The 14,803-nt window shown below is 48.6% G+C and overlaps 8 non-coding genes across 8 annotated transcripts; all 8 read right to left on the minus strand.

The window, feature by feature from the left end:
* Window positions 1-222: 222 nt before the first annotated feature.
* LOC141217807 (U2 spliceosomal RNA) lies at window positions 223-413 on the minus strand. Its single transcript, XR_012286581.1, has one exon. It is a non-coding gene; the product is annotated as a U2 spliceosomal RNA (small nuclear RNA).
* A 1,121-nt stretch (window positions 414-1,534) lies between these two features.
* On the minus strand, window positions 1,535-1,725 carry LOC141217808 (U2 spliceosomal RNA). The gene has a single exon (XR_012286582.1). It is a non-coding gene; the product is annotated as a U2 spliceosomal RNA (small nuclear RNA).
* Window positions 1,726-2,844: 1,119 nt separating this feature from the next.
* LOC141218524 (U2 spliceosomal RNA) lies at window positions 2,845-3,035 on the minus strand. The gene has a single exon (XR_012287220.1). It is a non-coding gene; the product is annotated as a U2 spliceosomal RNA (small nuclear RNA).
* Window positions 3,036-4,156: 1,121 nt separating this feature from the next.
* Window positions 4,157-4,347, minus strand: LOC141217809 (U2 spliceosomal RNA). Its single transcript, XR_012286583.1, has one exon. It is a non-coding gene; the product is annotated as a U2 spliceosomal RNA (small nuclear RNA).
* Window positions 4,348-5,472: 1,125 nt separating this feature from the next.
* Window positions 5,473-5,663, minus strand: LOC141217810 (U2 spliceosomal RNA). Its single transcript, XR_012286584.1, has one exon. It is a non-coding gene; the product is annotated as a U2 spliceosomal RNA (small nuclear RNA).
* A 1,119-nt stretch (window positions 5,664-6,782) lies between these two features.
* LOC141217811 (U2 spliceosomal RNA) lies at window positions 6,783-6,973 on the minus strand. The gene has a single exon (XR_012286585.1). It is a non-coding gene; the product is annotated as a U2 spliceosomal RNA (small nuclear RNA).
* A 1,118-nt stretch (window positions 6,974-8,091) lies between these two features.
* LOC141217813 (U2 spliceosomal RNA) lies at window positions 8,092-8,282 on the minus strand. Its single transcript, XR_012286587.1, has one exon. It is a non-coding gene; the product is annotated as a U2 spliceosomal RNA (small nuclear RNA).
* Window positions 8,283-14,258: 5,976 nt separating this feature from the next.
* On the minus strand, window positions 14,259-14,449 carry LOC141217814 (U2 spliceosomal RNA). The gene has a single exon (XR_012286588.1). It is a non-coding gene; the product is annotated as a U2 spliceosomal RNA (small nuclear RNA).
* Window positions 14,450-14,803: the final 354 nt, after the last annotated feature.

Below are 14,803 nucleotides of genomic sequence, written 5' to 3' on the forward strand. Positions count from 1 at the left end.
GATAGCATTGCATTACATTACATTACATGGCAATGCAATGCACAGTTGCTGAAGTTGAACCAAAATGAGCTTGTCATCTGGCTTCTGCAACTTTTAACATGAAAAATCCAATGAGGAGAAGAAAAGCAAAGCCAAAGAGTCCATCCCAAAATCCGACAAACAAGCAAAATGAACAAAAAGCATTGAATTCAATTCTTTCTGATTTTAGAAACTGCATTAAAGAAGGGGTGCACCGGTCCTGGAGATACTGCAATACCAGGTCAATGCGTGGAGTGGACAGAGCAAGCTCTTTTTCCATCTCCCTGTTCTAAAAATCCATTTAATATATGGTCCCCAGATAGGGGACGTATCAGATATTAAACTGATAAGAACAGATACTACACTTGATCTTAGCCAAAAGGCCGAGAAGCGATAACCAGAATTGGTTTCCGACTACGGTGCCACCCAAGGATTCTGAAAAGTCCATTTGTGGAGATGGCCACCTGGACTCCCGTTAAGAAGACATGCTGTCAACCTCTAGATCCCTCACATGCCTGCACTTTTCGGCTTGCTGCTGCTGCAATCCACGCGTTTTAGATCTGCATAACTCCACCTCTTTTAGCACAGTACCCTCAACCCCCGGCTGTTCCCACCCGCCTCAACACCGTTGGAAGGGAGGAGAACCAATTAAGGCGGGGGGGGGGGTGGAACGAGCAGCTGTCTACCCTTAGCAGGAGGGTTGCTGATTAATTACCTCTCCTGCTGCTGCTGCTGCTGGCTGTCCAGCAGCAGACTGAAGGTGGCTGCTGCTGTGCGCAGGTATATAAAGGCTCAGAGCCTATTATGACACGCGCAGCCAGCGTTCCATTGCCACATTCCGTCTACTGCAGGCGGGATACCTGGATGGCTGAATGTCACTGAGAAGCTCACAGAGACCGCCATAAGCAACAGTTTAAAAGAATGCCACAGACTAATCAACCAAACTTTTTGGGTTGGTTTCTCTTTTATAGTCTGCAGGCATTAAATGAAAGAAGTCAGTGTTCCAGCAGAGGGAGACAACGTTTCAGAAAAGGCATTGTAGCAAACCAAAAAAGAAATTTTAAGCGCAGCAGAGTAACCAGCTCACATACCTGTTAGCTCAGGTGAGTTTAAAAGGCTGCTGTTGATAACAAGGGCATTTGCTAAATAGATGGTGTGTGTGCAACAATATACTGAAAGGTCAATTATATTGTGCAGCTTATCTCACCACCTGTAGTTATTTAGGTGAAAGCTCCAAAATGCTTGCCTAATATGTCTGTTTATCCAAAAGGAAGTATAGAGGGAGAGCTAGATAGATAGCATTGCATTACATTACATTACATGGCAATGCAATGCACAGTTGCTGAAGTTGAACCAAAATGAGCTTGTCATCTGGCTTCTGCAACTTTTAACATGAAAAATCCAATGAGGAGAAGTAAAGCAAAGCCAAAGAGTCCATCCCAAAATCCGACAAACAAGCAAAATGAACAAAAAGCATTGAATTCAATTCTTTCTGATTTTAGAAACTGCATTAAAGAAGGGGTGCACCGGTCCTGGAGATACTGCAATACCAGGTCAATGCGTGGAGTGGACAGAGCAAGCTCTTTTTCCATCTCCCTGTTCTAAAAATCCATTTAATATATGGTCCCCAGATAGGGGACGTATCAGATATTAAACTGATAAGAACAGATACTACACTTGATCTTAGCCAAAAGGCCGAGAAGCGATAACCAGAATTGGTTTCCGACTACGGTGCCACCCAAGGATTCTGAAAAGTCCATTTGTGGAGATGGCCACCTGGACTCCCGTTAAGAAGACATGCTGTCAACCTCTAGATCCCTCACATGCCTGCACTTTTCGGCTTGCTGCTGCTGCAATCCACGCGTTTTAGATCTGCATAACTCCACCTCTTTTAGCACAGTACCCTCAACCCCCGGCTGTTCCCACCCGCCTCATCACCGTTGGAAGGGAGGAGAACCAATTAAGGCCGGGGGGGGGGGTGGAACGAGCAGCTGTCTACCCTTAGCAGGAGGGTTGCTGATTAATTACCTCTCCTGCTGCTGCTGCTGGCTGTCCAGCAGCAGACTGAAGGTGGCTGCTGCTGTGCGCAGGTATATAAAGGCTCAGAGCCTATTATGACACGCGCAGCCAGCGTTCCATTGCCACATTCCGTCTACTGCAGGCGGGATACCTGGATGGCTGAATGTCACTGAGAAGCTCACAGAGACCGCCATAAGCAACAGTTTAAAAGAATGCCACAGACTAATCAACCAAACTTTTTGGGTTGGTTTCTCTTTTATAGTCTGCAGGCATTAAATGAAAGAAGTCAGTGTTCCAGCAGAGGGAGACAACGTTTCAGAAAAGGCATTGTAGCAAACCAAAAAAGAAATTTTAAGCGCAGCAGAGTAACCAGCTCACATACCTGTTAGCTCAGGTGAGTTTAAAAGGCTGCTGTTGATAACAAGGGCATTTGCTAAATAGATGGTGTGTGTGCAACAATATACTGAAAGGTCAATTATATTGTGCAGCTTATCTCACCACCTGTAGTTATTTAGGTGAAAGCTCCAAAATGCTTGCCTAATATGTCTGTTTATCCAAAAGGAAGTATAGAGGGAGAGCTAGATAGATAGCATTGCATTACATTACATTACATGGCAATGCAATGCACAGTTGCTGAAGTTGAACCAAAATGAGCTTGTCATCTGGCTTCTGCAACTTTTAACATGAAAAATCCAATGAGGAGAAGAAAAGCAAAGCCAAAGAGTCCATCCCAAAATCCGACAAACAAGCAAAATGAACAAAAAGCATTGAATTCAATTCTTTCTGATTTTAGAAACTGCATTAAAGAAGGGGTGCACCGGTCCTGGAGATACTGCAATACCAGGTCAATGCGTGGAGTGGACAGAGCAAGCTCTTTTTCCATCTCCCTGTTCTAAAAATCCATTTAATATATGGTCCCCAGATAGGGGACATATCAGATATTAAACTGATAAGAACAGATACTACACTTGATCTTAGCCAAAAGGCCGAGAAGCGATAACCAGAATTGGTTTCCGACTACGGTGCCACCCAAGGTTTCTGAAAAGTCCATTTGTGGAGATGGCCACCTGGACTCCCGTTAAGAAGACATGCTGTCAACCTCTAGATCCCTCACATGCCTGCACTTTTCGGCTTGCTGCTGCTGCAATCCACGCGTTTTAGATCTGCATAACTCCACCTCTTTTAGCACAGTACCCTCAACCCCCGGCTGTTCCCACCCGCCTCAACACCGTTGGAAGGGAGGAGAACCAATTAAGGCGGGGGGGGGGGTGGAACGAGCAGCTGTCTACCCTTAGCAGGAGGGTTGCTGATTAATTACCTCTCCTGCTGCTGCTGCTGCTGGCTGTCCAGCAGCAGACTGAAGGTGGCTGCTGCTGTGCGCAGGTATATAAAGGCTCAGAGCCTATTATGACACGCGCAGCCAGCGTTCCATTGCCACATTCCGTCTACTGCAGGCGGGATACCTGGATGGCTGAATGTCACTGAGAAGCTCACAGAGACCGCCATAAGCAACAGTTTAAAAGAATGCCACAGACTAATCAACCAAACTTTTTGGGTTGGTTTCTCTTTTATAGTCTGCAGGCATTAAATGAAAGAAGTCAGTGTTCCAGCAGAGGGAGACAACGTTTCAGAAAAGGCATTGTAGCAAACCAAAAAAGAAATTTTAAGCGCAGCAGAGTAACCAGCTCACATACCTGTTAGCTCAGGTGAGTTTAAAAGGCTGCTGTTGATAACAAGGGCATTTGCTAAATAGATGGTGTGTGTGCAACAATATACTGAAAGGTCAATTATATTGTGCAGCTTATCTCACCACCTGTAGTTATTTAGGTGAAAGCTCCAAAATGCTTGCCTAATATGTCTGTTTATCCAAAAGGAAGTATAGAGGGAGAGCTAGATAGATAGCATTGCATTACATTACATTACATGGCAATGCAATGCACAGTTGCTGAAGTTGAACCAAAATGAGCTTGTCATCTGGCTTCTGCAACTTTTAACATGAAAAATCCAATGAGGAGAAGAAAAGCAAAGCCAAAGAGTCCATCCCAAAATCCGACAAACAAGCAAAATGAACAAAAAGCATTGAATTCAATTCTTTCTGATTTTAGAAACTGCATTAAAGAAGGGGTGCACCGGTCCTGGAGATACTGCAATACCAGGTCAATGCGTGGAGTGGACAGAGCAAGCTCTTTTTCCATCTCCCTGTTCTAAAAATCCATTTAATATATGGTCCCCAGATAGGGGACGTATCAGATATTAAACTGATAAGAACAGATACTACACTTGATCTTAGCCAAAAGGCCGAGAAGCGATAACCAGAATTGGTTTCCGACTACGGTGCCACCCAAGGATTCTGAAAAGTCCATTTGTGGAGATGGCCACCTGGACTCCCGTTAAGAAGACATGCTGTCAACCTCTAGATCCCTCACATGCCTGCACTTTTCGGCTTGCTGCTGCTGCAATCCACGCGTTTTAGATCTGCATAACTCCACCTCTTTTAGCACAGTACCCTCAACCCCCGGCTGTTCCCACCCGCCTCAACACCGTTGGAAGGGAGGAGAACCAATTAAGGCGGGGGGGGGGGGGGGTGGAACGAGCAGCTGTCTACCCTTAGCAGGAGGGTTGCTGATTAATTACCTCTCCTGCTGCTGCTGCTGCTGGCTGTCCAGCAGCAGACTGAAGGTGGCTGCTGCTGTGCGCAGGTATATAAAGGCTCAGAGCCTATTATGACACGCGCAGCCAGCGTTCCATTGCCACATTCCGTCTACTGCAGGCGGGATACCTGGATGGCTGAATGTCACTGAGAAGCTCACAGAGACCGCCATAAGCAACAGTTTAAAAGAATGCCACAGACTAATCAACCAAACTTTTTGGGTTGGTTTCTCTTTTATAGTCTGCAGGCATTAAATGAAAGAAGTCAGTGTTCCAGCAGAGGGAGACAACGTTTCAGAAAAGGCATTGTAGCAAACCAAAAAAGAAATTTTAAGCGCAGCAGAGTAACCAGCTCACATACCTGTTAGCTCAGGTGAGTTTAAAAGGCTGCTGTTGATAACAAGGGCATTTGCTAAATAGATGGTGTGTGTGCAACAATATACTGAAAGGTCAATTATATTGTGCAGCTTATCTCACCACCTGTAGTTATTTAGGTGAAAGCTCCAAAATGCTTGCCTAATATGTCTGTTTATCCAAAAGGAAGTATAGAGGGAGAGCTAGATAGATAGCATTGCATTACATTACATTACATGGCAATGCAATGCACAGTTGCTGAAGTTGAACCAAAATGAGCTTGTCATCTGGCTTCTGCAACTTTTAACATGAAAAATCCAATGAGGAGAAGAAAAGCAAAGCCAAAGAGTCCATCCCAAAATCCGACAAACAAGCAAAATGAACAAAAAGCATTGAATTCAATTCTTTCTGATTTTAGAAACTGCATTAAAGAAGGGGTGCACCGGTCCTGGAGATACTGCAATACCAGGTCAATGCGTGGAGTGGACAGAGCAAGCTCTTTTTCCATCTCCCTGTTCTAAAAATCCATTTAATATATGGTCCCCAGATAGGGGACGTATCAGATATTAAACTGATAAGAACAGATACTACACTTGATCTTAGCCAAAAGGCCGAGAAGCGATAACCAGAATTGGTTTCCGACTACGGTGCCACCCAAGGATTCTGAAAAGTCCATTTGTGGAGATGGCCACCTGGACTCCCGTTAAGAAGACATGCTGTCAACCTCTAGATCCCTCACATGCCTGCACTTTTCGGCTTGCTGCTGCTGCAATCCACGCGTTTTAGATCTGCATAACTCCACCTCTTTTAGCACAGTACCCTCAACCCCCGGCTGTTCCCACCCGCCTCAACACCGTTGGAAGGGAGGAGAACCAATTAAGGCGGGGGGGGGGGGTGGAACGAGCAGCTGTCTACCCTTAGCAGGAGGGTTGCTGATTAATTACCTCTCCTGCTGCTGCTGCTGGCTGTCCAGCAGCAGACTGAAGGTGGCTGCTGCTGTGCGCAGGTATATAAAGGCTCAGAGCCTATTATGACACGCGCAGCCAGCGTTCCATTGCCACATTCCGTCTACTGCAGGCGGGATACCTGGATGGCTGAATGTCACTGAGAAGCTCACAGAGACCGCCATAAGCAACAGTTTAAAAGAATGCCACAGACTAATCAACCAAACTTTTTGGGTTGGTTTCTCTTTTATAGTCTGCAGGCATTAAATGAAAGAAGTCAGTGTTCCAGCAGAGGGAGACAACGTTTCAGAAAAGGCATTGTAGCAAACCAAAAAAGAAATTTTAAGCGCAGCAGAGTAACCAGCTCACATACCTGTTAGCTCAGGTGAGTTTAAAAGGCTGCTGTTGATAACAAGGGCATTTGCTAAATAGATGGTGTGTGTGCAACAATATACTGAAAGGTCAATTATATTGTGCAGCTTATCTCACCACCTGTAGTTATTTAGGTGAAAGCTCCAAAATGCTTGCCTAATATGTCTGTTTATCCAAAAGGAAGTATAGAGGGAGAGCTAGATAGATAGCATTGCATTACATTACATTACATGGCAATGCAATGCACAGTTGCTGAAGTTGAACCAAAATGAGCTTGTCATCTGGCTTCTGCAACTTTTAACATGAAAAATCCAATGAGGAGAAGAAAAGCAAAGCCAAAGAGTCCATCCCAAAATCCGACAAACAAGCAAAATGAACAAAAAGCATTGAATTCAATTCTTTCTGATTTTAGAAACTGCATTAAAGAAGGGGTGCACCGGTCCTGGAGATACTGCAATACCAGGTCAATGCGTGGAGTGGACAGAGCAAGCTCTTTTTCCATCTCCCTGTTCTAAAAATCCATTTAATATATGGTCCCCAGATAGGGGACGTATCAGATATTAAACTGATAAGAACAGATACTACACTTGATCTTAGCCAAAAGGCCGAGAAGCGATAACCAGAATTGGTTTCCGACTACGGTGCCACCCAAGGATTCTGAAAAGTCCATTTGTGGAGATGGCCACCTGGACTCCCGTTAAGAAGACATGCTGTCAACCTCTAGATCCCTCACATGCCTGCACTTTTCGGCTTGCTGCTGCTGCAATCCACGCGTTTTAGATCTGCATAACTCCACCTCTTTTAGCACAGTACCCTCAACCCCCGGCTGTTCCCACCCGCCTCAACACCGTTGGAAGGGAGGAGAACCAATTAAGGCGGGGGGGGTGGAACGAGCAGCTGTCTACCCTTAGCAGGAGGGTTGCTGATTAATTACCTCTCCTGCTGCTGCTGCTGCTGGCTGTCCAGCAGCAGACTGAAGGTGGCTGCTGCTGTGCGCAGGTATATAAAGGCTCAGAGCCTATTATGACCCGCGCAGCCAGCGTTCCATTGCCACATTCCGTCTACTGCAGGCGGGATACCTGGATGGCTGAATGTCACTGAGAAGCTCACAGAGACCGCCATAAGCAACAGTTTAAAAGAATGCCACAGACTAATCAACCAAACTTTTTGGGTTGGTTTCTCTTTTATAGTCTGCAGGCATTAAATGAAAGAAGTCAGTGTTCCAGCAGAGGGAGACAACGTTTCAGAAAAGGCATTGTAGCCAACCAAAAAAGAAATTTTAAGCGCAGCAGAGTAACCAGCTCACATACCTGTTAGCTCAGGTGAGTTTAAAAGGCTGCTGTTGATAACAAGGGCATTTGCTAAATAGATGGTGTGTGTGCAACAATATACTGAAAGGTCAATTATATTGTGCAGCTTATCTCACCACCTGTAGTTATTTAGGTGAAAGCTCCAAAATGCTTGCCTAATATGTCTGTTTATCCAAAAGGAAGTATAGAGGGAGAGCTAGATAGATAGCATTGCATTACATTACATTACATGGCAATGCAATGCACAGTTGCTGAAGTTGAACCAAAATGAGCTTGTCATCTGGCTTCTGCAACTTTTAACATGAAAAATCCAATGAGGAGAAGAAAAGCAAAGCCAAAGAGTCCATCCCAAAATCCGACAAACAAGCAAAATGAACAAAAAGCATTGAATTCAATTCTTTCTGATTTTAGAAACTGCATTAAAGAAGGGGTGCACCGGTCCTGGAGATACTGCAATACCAGGTCAATGCGTGGAGTGGACAGAGCAAGCTCTTTTTCCATCTCCCTGTTCTAAAAATCCATTTAATATATGGTCCCCAGATAGGGGACGTATCAGATATTAAACTGATAAGAACAGATACTACACTTGATCTTAGCCAAAAGGCCGAGAAGCGATAACCAGAATTGGTTTCTGACTACGGTGCCACCCAAGGATTCTGAAAAGTCCATTTGTGGAGATGGCCACCTGGACTCCCGTTAAGAAGACATGCTGTCAACCTCTAGATCCCTCACATGCCTGCACTTTTCGGCTTGCTGCTGCTGCAATCCACGCGTTTTAGATCTGCATAACTCCACCTCTTTTAGCACAGTACCCTCAACCCCCGGCTGTTCCCACCCGCCTCAACACCGTTGGAAGGGAGGAGAACCAATTAAGGCGGGGGGGGGGGGGTGGAACGAGCAGCTGTCTACCCTTAGCAGGAGGGTTGCTGATTAATTACCTCTCCTGCTGCTGCTGCTGCTGGCTGTCCAGCAGCAGACTGAAGGTGGCTGCTGCTGTGCGCAGGTATATAAAGGCTCAGAGCCTATTATGACACGCGCAGCCAGCGTTCCATTGCCACATTCCGTCTACTGCAGGCGGGATACCTGGATGGCTGAATGTCACTGAGAAGCTCACAGAGACCGCCATAAGCAACAGTTTAAAAGAATGCCACAGACTAATCAACCAAACTTTTTGGGTTGGTTTCTCTTTTATAGTCTGCAGGCATTAAATGAAAGAAGTCAGTGTTCCAGCAGAGGGAGACAACGTTTCAGAAAAGGCATTGTAGCAAACCAAAAAAGAAATTTTAAGCGCAGCAGAGTAACCAGCTCACATACCTGTTAGCTCAGATGAGTTTAAAAGGCTGCTGTTGATAACAAGGGCATTTGCTAAATAGATGGTGTGTGTGCAACAATATACTGAAAGGTCAATTATATTGTGCAGCTTATCTCACCACCTGTAGTTATTTAGGTGAAAGCTCCAAAATGCTTGCCTAATATGTCTGTTTATCCAAAAGGAAGTATAGAGGGAGAGCTAGATAGATAGCATTGCATTACATTACATTATGTAACATACCTGGCGGCGTCCTTGCATAGTGGTCCATCTCCCACTGTGCAGGAGCGCGCACTTGATCTCCTGTCCAGAATGTCTCTCTGGCTTCCCTCCATGCTGTCTGTTTGTGTCTGTCTCTGCTGCTTAAGGGCGGCGCCCGATCACTTCCTGCTTTTTGTACCTGCTGTGGGTCACACCCCTTGTGCGTCCTCAGCCTATTGCTGTCTGACACTTGGTATATAGCTCAGCAGCTCCCTTCTATCCCTGCCTGAGCATAGTGTTTCCTTCAGTGTGTGCTTGCACTCTGAAGGTGCCAGGTCCTGTCTTTGTTTCCTTGTCTGCCTTTCCTGGAGGCTGTATTTCCAGGCCTGTCTGAACTTAGTCCTGTATGTCTCCTGCTTTGCGGTATCAGCTCCCGTATCTGAACTAAGTCCTGTATGTCTCCTGCTTTGCGGTATTAGTTCCCGTGTCTGAACTGAGTCCTGTATGTCTCCTGCTTTGCGGTATCAGCTCCCGTGTCTGAACTGTGTCCTGTATGTCTCCTGCTTTATCAGCTCCCGTGTCTGAACTGAGTCCTGTATGTCTCCTGCTTTGCGGTATTTGTTCCCGTGTCTGAACTGAGTCCTTTCTGTGTATCTTGTCTGTCCTGTCTGAACACGCTCCTAGCCTGTTCCTCCCGCCTTCTAGGGGCCGATTACCTAGACCCGCTCCTGTATCTTGTCTGTCCTGTCTGAACACGCTCCTTGCCTGTTCGTCCCGCCTCTCTGGGGGCAGTATTCCCAGACCCGCTCCTGTATCCCGCTGCAGTGTCGGTCTCCTCCGTACACTCAGTTCCAGTCTGAACTCTCTCCTATCCTTTACCTGTTTTGCCTCTATGTCCGTTCCCTTCCTTTTTCTGCAGAGTCTGAACTCGTACCTAACTCCTGCCTGTTGTCTCTGTACTCCCGTTTGTGAGTTTGTGGTCCACTCGCTACTTCACTGCAAGTACCCTGTGGGTGTCTGGCTCTGTCTTTCCCTTCCTGTCTGTTCCGTGTGAACAGAGTCCTGTCCTGCCCTGCTTCTGCCCGCTGCTCCGGCAGTCCTGTCCTGCCCTGCTTCTGCCCGCTGCTCCGGCAGTCCTGTCCTGCCCTGCTTCTGCCCGCTGCTCCGGCAGTCCTGTCCTGCCCTGCTTCTGCCCGCTGCTCCGGCAGTCCTGTCCTGCCCTGCCTGTACCCCTCTGCCTGTATTATTCCTGAGTCCCAGTGTGTACTGGGTCCTATCCCGCCTGTGTTCCTACCTGCTAGTGCCTCCCTGTCTGCACTCTTGCTGTGCTTGCCTGTACCCCCCCTGCCTGCATACCAGTCGTGCCTGCCTATACCCACCAGTCTGTGTGCCAGCCTACCAGCCTGTTCCAGTAATCCCTGTGTGGGTCAACCCCCGTGTCCGGAGTTTGACCTGGAGTAGCACCTGGTCCCTCTGCCCGGTTTCTCCCTGGTGCACTGGCGTCGTATGCCGTCGTGCCATCTTGGTCGGATCGGCCAGATACTTAGTCACGCCCCTCCAGGCACTCTCCGGTTCATGGTCCAGTGGAACCACTACAACCGCACACGCCAGTCTGTCCGGGCGTGTGCATAACAGCATGCTCAGGCCATGGTTCCCGTTGAGCCCCACGGCCTTCGCTCTCTGAGAAGTTTTTCCAGCGAATACATGCATTAAAATAAATAAATAAATTTTTTTTCCCTTAGCTGAGTTCCAGGCGAATTACGCACCGTCCAGATGGATCTATCAGCTCTCGTTCCTGCGGATCCGCCACGTTACTATGGGGATCCAAGACAGTGTCGTGCATTTGTGGAGCAATGCATGCTACACTTTAAGGCCTACCCTCTCTCTTTTCCTTCCGATTGGGCTAAAGTGGCCTTTATTATGTCTTACCTGGCGGGTGATGCCTTGGAATGGATCAACCCCCTATATGAAACACAGGATCCGATCCTCCTGGACCTAATGGCCTTCCTGGTGGCCTTTCTAATGGTCTTCGATGATCCTAACCCGGAGGCTCCTGCTGAAGCTTCACCTCCCAATATCCCGGAGCAGCCCCGATGGGTAATGTGTGTGGGTAGCGCAATAGTCCTCCAGCCCAATGAGACTACTGCCCACCCAGAATCCTCACAGGGTGACTACGCTTTCCGGAATACTTCTCTCAACCTCAAGAGGCAGTCCAGACGTGCTAGACTTAGAGGCAAGCCGTCACGCCAGGGTCTGTCCTCCCTGAGACCTCCTGACCCCAACCTTGAAGTCCCTACTGAAGCTTCATCTCCCTGTATCCCGGAGAAACCCCAATGGGTAATGTGCGTGGGTAGTGCACCAGTTCTCCTGCCCGAAGAGACTTCTGCCCATCCAGACTCCACACAGGAGAACTTCCTGCACCCGGCATCAGTTGCTTCTCTCTCTTTAACCGGTGTGCATGTCCAAGGATGCTCCAAAGCTGTGGTTACCTCAGAGTCTGTGCACCTCTACTACCTGGCGGAGGATCCCCTGTTGCCTCCAGAATCCTCCGGGATACCTCTCGATGACAAATGGAGAGAGACTTCTCTACACCCGGTACTCAATACTTTGTCCGCTTCGTCCTGTGAGCCTGACAATGGGTACCCCAAAGTGGTAGTTACCCCCGAGTCTCTACACCCCTCCGACCAGGCGGAGGATCTCCAGTTGTCTCCTGAACCCTTCGGGGTGCTACCTGGTAGCGAAAGGACAGAGACTCTCCTATACTCTGTACCTGATACCTCGCTCGCTTCGTCCAGTGAGTCCAACCTAGTGTACTCCGAAGCAGAGGTTACTCCCGAGTCTCTACACCACTCCGACCAGGCGGAGGACCTCCAGTTGTGTTCAGAACCCTTCGGGGTGCCACCTGGTGGTGAATGGACAGAGACTTTCCTATACTCGGTACCCGATACCTCGCCTGCTTCCTCCAGTGAGTCCGACCTAGTGTACTCTGAAGCAGTTGTTTTCTCTGAGCCTCTGCACTCTTCTGACCCGGCGGAGGACCTCCAGTTGTTTCCTGAATCCTCCGGGGTACCACCAGATAACAAAGAGACAGTGACTTTTCCTCATTATGTACCTGATAACCCGTCTATTTTTTCCTGTGAGCTTGACAAGATGTACCTCGAAGCAGAGATTACCCTCAAGTCTCTGTCCCCCTCCAACCCAGTGAACGACTGGTCCTCGAATTCCCTGCGGAAGATTCTGGCAGGCCTGAAGAAGAGGGGGCGTAAGGGGGGAGGTACTGTAACATACCTGGCGGCGTCCTTGCATAGTGGTCCATCTCCCACTGTGCAGGAGCGCGCACTTGATCTCCTGTCCAGAATGTCTCTCTGGCTTCCCTCCATGCTGTCTGTTTGTGTCTGTCTCTGCTGCTTAAGGGCGGCGCCCGATCACTTCCTGCTTTTTGTACCTGCTGTGGGTCACACCCCTTGTGCGTCCTCAGCCTATTGCTGTCTGACACTTGGTATATAGCTCAGCAGCTCCCTTCTATCCCTGCCTGAGCATAGTGTTTCCTTCAGTGTGTGCTTGCACTCTGAAGGTGCCAGGTCCCGTCTTTGTTTCCTTGTCTGCCTTTCCTGGAGGCTGTATTTCCAGGCCTGTCTGAACTTAGTCCTGTATGTCTCCTGCTTTGCGGTATCAGCTCCCGTGTCTGAACTGAGTCCTGTATGTCTCCTGCTTTGCGGTATTAGTTCCCGTGTCTGAACTGAGTCCTGTATGTCTCCTGCTTTGCGGTATCAGCTCCCGTGTCTGAACTGTGTCCTGTATGTCTAATGCTTTATCAGCTCCCGTGTCTGAACTGAGTCCTGTATGTCTCCTGCTTTGCGGTATTTGTTCCCGTGTCTGAACTGAGTCCTTTCTGTGTATCTTGTCTGTCCTGTCTGAACACGCTCCTAGCCTGTTCCTCCCGCCTTCTAGGGGCCGATTACCTAGACCCGCTCCTGTATCTTGTCTGTCCTGTCTGAACACGCTCCTTGCCTGTTCGTCCCGCCTCTCTGGGGGCAGTATTCCCAGACCCGCTCCTGTATCCCGCTGCAGTGTCGGTCTCCTCCGTACACTCAGTTCCAGTCTGAACTCTCTCCTATCCTTTACCTGTTTTTCCTCTATGTCCGTTCCCTTCCTTTTTCTGCAGAGTCTGAACTCGTACCTAACTCCTGCCTGTTGTCTCTGTACTCCCGTTTGTGAGTTTGTGGTCCACTCGCTACTTCACTGCAAGTACCCTGTGGGTGTCTGGCTCTGTCTTTCCCTTCCTGTCTGTTCCGTGTGAACAGAGTCCTGTCCTGCCCTGCTTCTGCCCGCTGCTCCGGCAGTCCTGTCCTGCCCTGCTTCTGCCCGCTGCTCCGGCAGTCCTGTCCTGCCCTGCTTCTGCCCGCTGCTCCGGCAGTCCTGTCCTGCCCTGCTTCTGCCCGCTGCTCCGGCAGTCCTGTCCTGCCCTGCCTGTACCCCTCTGCCTGTATTATTCCTGAGTCCCAGTGTGTACTGGGTCCTATCCCGCCTGTGTTCCTACCTGCTAGTGCCTCCCTGTCTGCACACTTGCTGTGCTTGCCTGTACCCCCCCTGCCTGCATACCAGTCGTGCCTGCCTATACCCACCAGTCTGTGTGCCAGCCTACCAGCCTGTTCCAGTAATCCCTGTGTGGGTCAACCCCCGTGTCCGGAGTTTGACCTGGAGTAGCACCTGGTCCCTCTGCCCGGTTTCTCCCTGGTGCACTGGCGTCGTATGCCGTCGTGCCATCTTGGTCGGATCGGCCAGATACTTAGTCACGCCCCTCCAGGCACTCTCCGGTTCATGGTCCAGTGGAACCACTACAACCGCACACGCCAGTCTGTCCGGGCGTGTGCATAACACATTACATGGCAATGCAATGCACAGTTGCTGAAGTTGAACCAAAATGAGCTTGTCATCTGGCTTCTGCAACTTTTAACATGAAAAATCCAATGAGGAGAAGAAAAGCAAAGCCAAAGAGTCCATCCCAAAATCCGACAAACAAGCAAAATGAACAAAAAGCATTGAATTCAATTCTTTCTGATTTTAGAAACTGCATTAAAGAAGGGGTGCACCGGTCCTGGAGATACTGCAATACCAGGTCAATGCGTGGAGTGGACAGAGCAAGCTCTTTTTCCATCTCCCTGTTCTAAAAATCCATTTAATATATGGTCCCCAGATAGGGGACGTATCAGATATTAAACTGATAAGAACAGATACTACACTTGATCTTAGCCAAAAGGCCGAGAAGCGATAACCAGAATTGGTTTCCGACTACGGTGCCACCCAAGGATTCTGAAAAGTCCATTTGTGGAGATGGCCACCTGGACTCCCGTTAAGAAGACATGCTGTCAACCTCTAGATCCCTCACATGCCTGCACTTTTCGGCTTGCTGCTGCTGCAATCCACGCGTTTTAGATCTGCATAACTCCACCTCTTTTAGCACAGTACCCTCAACCCCCGGCTGTTCCCACCCGCCTCAACACCGTTGGAAGGGAGGAGAACCAATTAAGGCGGGGGGGGGGTGGAACGAGCAGCTGTCTACCCTTAGCAGGAGGGTTGCTGATTAATTACCTCTCCTGCTGCTGCTGCTGCTGGCTGTCCAGCAG

Source organism: Phyllobates terribilis, unplaced genomic scaffold (genome assembly GCF_046119375.1).
Source record: "Phyllobates terribilis strain yellow unplaced genomic scaffold, ASM4611937v1 Scaffold_249__1_contigs__length_2872098, whole genome shotgun sequence".
Classification (NCBI taxonomy): domain Eukaryota; kingdom Metazoa; phylum Chordata; class Amphibia; order Anura; family Dendrobatidae; genus Phyllobates; species Phyllobates terribilis.